This window comes from Geospiza fortis, unplaced genomic scaffold (genome assembly GCF_000277835.1).
Source record: "Geospiza fortis unplaced genomic scaffold, GeoFor_1.0 scaffold874, whole genome shotgun sequence".
In the NCBI taxonomy this organism is placed as follows: Eukaryota; Metazoa; Chordata; class Aves; order Passeriformes; family Thraupidae; genus Geospiza; species Geospiza fortis.
Genome location: NW_005054456.1, coordinates 706976 through 713091, shown reverse-complemented (window position 1 = coordinate 713091; position 6116 = coordinate 706976). Strand labels below are relative to the sequence as shown.

Below are 6116 nucleotides of genomic sequence, written 5' to 3'. Positions count from 1 at the left end.
GCCCCGCACCTGCTTCTCACACCGACAACAGCCGGAGCGCCGGCTGGCACTGCGGGGCCCGGCCACCGGGTCCCCCCTGCGCCCCCCATCTCCTCCAGAGCCCTCCGTCCTCCCCATCCCTCGACAGGTCCCCCGAGAGCGCGGCCCGACGGGGCACAGCCACAAGGTACATGGGGAACCTGCGGCTGGGTGCGGGGGGTCAGTGCAGAGCATGAGGTGGGTTTTGGGGGAAAGCACCCAGCAATCTGCTGTCTTTGGCTGGGCTGTGCTCCGATTGTTGCACAAGCGTGGCAGAATCCCTTCCTGAAATCACTTACAGCTCTGTGTGTGCTGGAGCGAGTCGACAGGAGGTGAGGGAGTGGTACAGTGGCCTCAAGTTGTGCCAGGGGAGGTTTAGTTGGATATTAGGAACAATTTTTTTCTCTGAAAGGACTGTCCAGCCGGCCCAGGGCAGTGCTGGAGTCCCCATCCCTGGAGTGACTTAAAAGCCACGTGGATGTGGCACCTGGGGACATGGGTCAGTGGTGGGCTTGGCAGTGCTGGGGGAACACTTGGGCTCTGTGCCAGCAGGTTTTCTAACCCGAATGAGATTCTGCGATTCACCTGTGGCTCCAGCAGCACCGGGATGCCCCAGGTGGGATGTGCGCTCTGGCACTGGTGTCCGTGCCAGGCCGCACTTGGTGCCTGGAGGAGGTGGCTGTGCTGCAGGTGGGGAGGATGAGGAGTTTGGAGCTGGCATGCAGCTCCTGACAGCCTCGTGCAGTAACTGGATCCCCCTCTGTCCTCCCGGGCTGAGTCATGGCCGTGTGTGGGGCGAGAATCCGGGTGAGATTCTGCCTTTGGAGCGGCCGGTTCGGGTTCGGCACGTTCAGTCCGGCTCGGCCGTGCTGACCCACACATGGCTGGCACGGCTCAGGAGGGATGGGGGTTTGGGCCACCTGCCTTTCCCCAGGGCTCCTCCTCACCTACTCTAGCTGGGATTAGTGCAGGTAGCCTGGTGGCTGGGAAAGCATCAATTTGCCATCTGTCAGGGGACTCCAGATCAGGCCCTCTCACTGCAGTGGGGGAGGCTGGGCTCTGGGTCCTGACTTTCAGTGCCATGGGCACGTTTGTGGCAGGTTGGCTCCTTTGGAGCCCTTTGTTGTTGGTAGGGAGGGGTGGGTTAGCTGTGCCTGTGTCATTTGTCACACGGTGACCCAGCAGTGCTCTGGGGAAGCGTGCTGCCAAGGTGAGAGGCTGCTTCCTCAGGGGCTCTTTGATGTGCCGAGCTCAAACACCGGCTCTTTGTGTGTTTGGATTTGTGGTTTGTGTTCTGAAATGCTCTGTGTGCCGAGGGCAGCAGAGCCTCTTCTACTTAAAGACCTTTGTACAGTCCCTGGGTGTTGGAGTGCATATCGTGAATTTTTGGCAGAAATCCACACTCTTTTCCACTTGCATACGTGAACTGTTATCAATGGCTGTGCCTTTTTCTGTTTGCACTCTCACCAAAGCCCAGCTGAGGAGGTGCTGTGCAGCCACCCCTTGCTGCTCTTGGCACGCGTGTGCCAACAGGAGCAGGGGCCACGGATCAGCATCAGTCTCCCTCCAATCTTGCAGGGGAAAAATCAGCTCCCACCCTTATCCTGACAGCATTTTCTGTGTGTGGCAAAACACAAAGTTCCAGCACGGAGCAGGTATCAAAGCTGCTTCTGAGGAGCAGCTCACGTTCCTGCCATGTGCTCGCACTTCCTCCAAGAAATCCTTTTCTGATAAAAGACTGAGTGCATAAATCCAGCCGTGCTTCCGTTGAGAATTCCTTGTCTGCATCGCCTGCAGTGCCCAAACCCCAGTGTGTGTTCACAGGACAGGCTGCCAGCGCTTCAGTTTCATAAGAGAACAAAATGTGGTTGTGCCCAAGGGCACGTCAGTACTTCCCTTTGGTTTTGTACTAATTTCAAAAAGATTTGATGGTTCTCAAAGTCAATTGAAGTGAGTGGGGGAACGAAAGGTCGCCCTTTCCCTGAGGGCATGCTGAGGCTGCTGCGTGACTTTGGGCAGAAGGACCAAGCCTGGAAGTTGGCTGGCACTGAAGGGTGCAGGCAGTGCTGAGGGTAAATCACTGCCAGTAGAGAGAAGAACGAAGTCTCCTTCCTTTAAGTGATCACGCCGTGAAAAGCCTGAGACAATTTGCCTGTTGCAGGGGTTTGGGATTTGTCTTTGCCCTCAGTGTGGCTTTGGAAGGCTTTTGCATTTGGTGTCTGTGGGAGTTCAATCCCCAAATTCAGGCAGGGTCTGCAGGGAAGGGAATGCCTTTGGAGTGGTTGCTGTGGCCCTGATGCATGGGGAGCTGGGGGTCCTGTGGTGCGGTGGGACCAGGGGTCAGAGCGTCCCCTAACATGGGCGTCTCCTTTCCTACCCCCAGCCCCATAGCAGAGATGTTGCTCCATCCCTTCTGCCCACTGGATTTGGTGACAAGGATTACCAGAGCCCAGGGATGAAAGCTGAGCTGTTTTTGTGCATGTAAAAAACTTTAGAAGTGGCGTGGGGGCTCTAAAAGCCGAGATGCTGTTGCTCTGCCGGTCTTCCCATCCCAAACCATGCCCATGCTGGTCCTGCTGCAGCAGCAATGGGACTCCAAGGCAAGAGGAGCCACGGGGAGGAACAGCTCCCCACACCATGTCACAGGTTTGCTGAGCATGGGAACATCTCCCTGGAACTTCGGGTTTCTTATTTCTCAACTTCCCTTCTTGCACGTGGTGTTCCACCCCTGCTGGGACGTGTGACAGAGGTGTCTGGGGGGTTTGGCCCTGGAGGAAAGCTGTGCTGGAAAGTGGCTGGAGCCTCCAGGGTCTGGAGCAGGCCAGGGCAGAGGAGCTCCTGTGAACCTTTGAGCAGAGCTCTGGAGGGGACTGGCACATTCCAGCGAGGCCGGGGGTCTTGGCAGGTTAATGATTGAGCTGCTCTGGCCCTTTGGCTCCTGCCATTTGCAGAGGCACCTCGGCAACACGGGAACCTTTCCAGGCTGCTGGGGATTTAAAGAGACAGGGTCTGTCCTTACATTTCCAGTAAGAGGATGCTTTTTTGGTGCTCTTCTGGTGATGGCTTCTGGATTTTTATTATCTCTTTGCCTTCTGATTCACTGTGTGTGTTACCTGCATGTCCTGCAGGAGGAGTATTGTTGGTGTGGAGCTGTGCAGCCCATTCCAGGCTCATCACCCTCTCTCTCCCTGATGATGCAGGTGTGACCCTGATCCCACAGGATGTGGCTTTTAGTGGGTCCCTATGTGTCCCCTGCCTGTGGGTGCTGTGACACCCACGGGTGGCCGTGTCCCCAGCCTGCTGCTGTCCCCTGCAGCTGCTGGGTTAATCATTGACAGGTCCCCGTGCCACGTGGGCACCGGCCTGGCTGTTTGCAGAACGCTTATCAGCACGGGGCACTTGTCACCCTGTGCCAGTTACGGGCAGAGCAAACGTTAACGGCAGGGCTGGGAACAGCTTCAGCAGCTCAGGACCTTCCCCAGGCTCAGCCACTTCCTATCCCACTGCACATGGAATCCCAGCAGGGCTGCAGAGTCAAAGCCTGGGGGTCTACAGGGCAGACAGGGTGGTGGGGTGGTCAGGATAAGCCCTGGAACATCTGGATTCTGGCATGGTCCTGGGATGAACATCTGGATTACCCTGGGTGCTGCAGCCAAGGCTTGGCCCTGTTGCTTTAGTGAGAGCAGGAGCTGGTGGCTTGTGCTGAACCTGAGGGGTCCTGTGTGTCCCAGCCTGGGTGAGCTGGGGGATTTCCTGCCCTGCAGGTGCAGGGGGAGAGGACAAGAAAGCTGGCATTTAAAGGGAAAAGGAAGAAAAAAGGAAAAGGAGTGAAGAGGACGAGGCTTTGCTGGCAGTGCTGAAGGCTGGGCTGGAGCAGGGCTGCAGGTGGGGTTTGCTCTGTGGGGTTTCAGAGGGTTGGCTGGTGGGCCTCCGGCTGAAACTGGAACTGGCCCTGGGCTGGGATTTCACAAGGCTGCAGGACAGTGCCCACAGCAGTGACGCAGAGGCCACTTGACCTCATTTCATCAGTGTCATTGGGCAAGAGCAGGATGTCTGAGCCAGGGCTGGTGCTCCAGCTCTGTTTTTCCAGGCAGAGGGTTGGCCCATGGCCTCCGGACACCTTCCTGAGCAAATCCCAGGCTGGCTGTTGCATGGAGAGCCTGCATGAGGCTCCTGGACACACTGGGGGCACACAGGGACTGTGGCTGGGTGAATTCTCCTGGTATGGACTCCTGGGAGCCGTGGTGCTGCTTGCTTGGGAGCAGCAAGGATGTAGGATGCAGCAGTTCTCCCCCAGCTAAAAATAATGGACATACACAAAGTGCAAAATCAGGGAGAAGGCAGAAATTGCTTCTCTTCTCCAGGCAGGTGATCTCTCTCCTGCTGACCCCCGAGCCCTGGCTGCTCTCTGGACAGACATTTGCTTCCCAGCCAAGTGGCAGCTGACCCCACACTTCCCTTTCCCATCCCCACGCCTGGCCTCACACCTCCACAGCTCTGCTGAGAAATTCCCACCCCCAGCAGGCATGGAGGCGTTCTGCAGCAGCAGCTGAGCTGGATCAAACCACTCTGGGGCTGAGAGCACCAAATGCCTGCTTATTAAGGGGATGTTCAAGGGGCTGGGGGCTGGTGACACAGGGAGTGCTTTGGCTGTGCCCTTGACCTTGCTTTGGTGTCCTCTGCTGTGTACAGAGGGAATGGGATCACCCTCTCTGTGGCTGTGACCTGTGAGTGCACCGGAACACTGCCAGATCCTGGCACTGAGCTTATTTATTGTTTTATTTATTGTGCTGTCCCGTGCTGGAGGGCCCAGGAGAGCGAGCTCTCTGCTCTCCACTCGGGGTTCTTGGCTTTGCTCTGTCCTTGACTGACTGCTGGAGGCAGCTGCTTCTCCACCTCCTGCATTTCCTGCATTTCTTCTCTTTTTGCTTTCTTGTGCCTGGTGTCAGGAGGTTGCTGTGAAGGCAGCGTTTGTGCTTCCTAAGCCTCCACGTGTGTCCCTGCTGGGCTGCAGCAGCTGCAGTGCAGGGCTGGGGGGGCTGCAGGGGGCTGCAGGGGCCCGGGTACCCCATCCCTGCCCTCCACAGCAGGCTCAGGAGCCACATTTCCATCTGCTGGAGATCCCAGCACAGCTCCCGAGGGACCCTCGGAGAGGGGTGACTGACACAGCCCACTCAGGGCCCTTGTGGAAAGGGTCTGGGTGGGGAGGGGGGCACAGCTGCAGCGCCCTGGCTGCAGTGCAGGACCTCCAGCAATGCCAGCAGCTGGGCAAGTTCTGCCCAGTGCCTCTGGGAATGGAGCCAGAGCTTTTGTGAAGTCAAGAGTGGGTCCCCAGCTATGAGCCCTTCGGGGATCCTGAGCTTTCCTTGCCAGACAGAGAAATTTGTGTTTGGATTCTGGGTTTTGTGGCATTTTTTTCAGAATCTGGCAATGCCACAGATATGCTCTTCTCACATCACCAATGCAGACTCCAGACACCTTGAGATTCCCTCAGGCACACAGGGAACATTTGCAACATTTGCAGCAGGGACTGAAGGGGTTAAAGCTGCTTTGCAATGTGATTAAAAAAAAAAACAAAACATTTCCTTCTTGTCCAGAGACAGTTTATTTTCTGGGCATTCTTCGGGACGCAGGGAGGTGCCTTTTCTTTAAGGCATTTCCTGTAAGCAAATTTATATTTGGCCTGGGGAGGGTGGAGAGAGGAGGTGGGTGCTGGGGAGGGTCTGCAGCCGAGCTGGGTGACCTCAGCTTTGGCTCCTTGTCCCCAATTGTGGAGGTGGCAGCTGCGGGAGGTGCTGGCTGGGCTGCCTGTCACAGCAGGGCGAGGAGCAGGGTCCCTCCTGTCACAGCAGGGCGAGAGTGGGGTCCTGCGGGGTCCCTTGTGTCCCTCGCAGTGCTGCTGCCACGGTGCTGAGGCTGAGCTGGCATCCACGAGGCTGCTTTCAGGCCATCCCTTCCATTATCTTTAAGATGATGAAGATAAGAGCAGCTGAACCCTGTTATCCTGTGCTTGGTGTGGCTGTCTTCCCTCCCCCAGGATGGCTTTGATTGCCACTGAAGAGTTCAACCAGCCAAGGTGGAAATGCATCAGATCATCA

The 6116-nt window shown here is 57.0% G+C and overlaps 1 protein-coding gene across 1 annotated transcript in view; it reads left to right on the top strand.

The window, feature by feature from the left end:
- Positions 1-38: 38 nt before the first annotated feature.
- Positions 39-6116, top strand: part of STARD8 (StAR related lipid transfer domain containing 8) — a 27309-nt gene continuing 21231 nt past the window's right edge. The window contains exon 1 of the mRNA XM_031062676.1: positions 39-166. The gene's annotated coding sequence lies outside the window, so the exon portion shown is untranslated. The remainder of the gene's footprint in view (positions 167-6116) is intronic.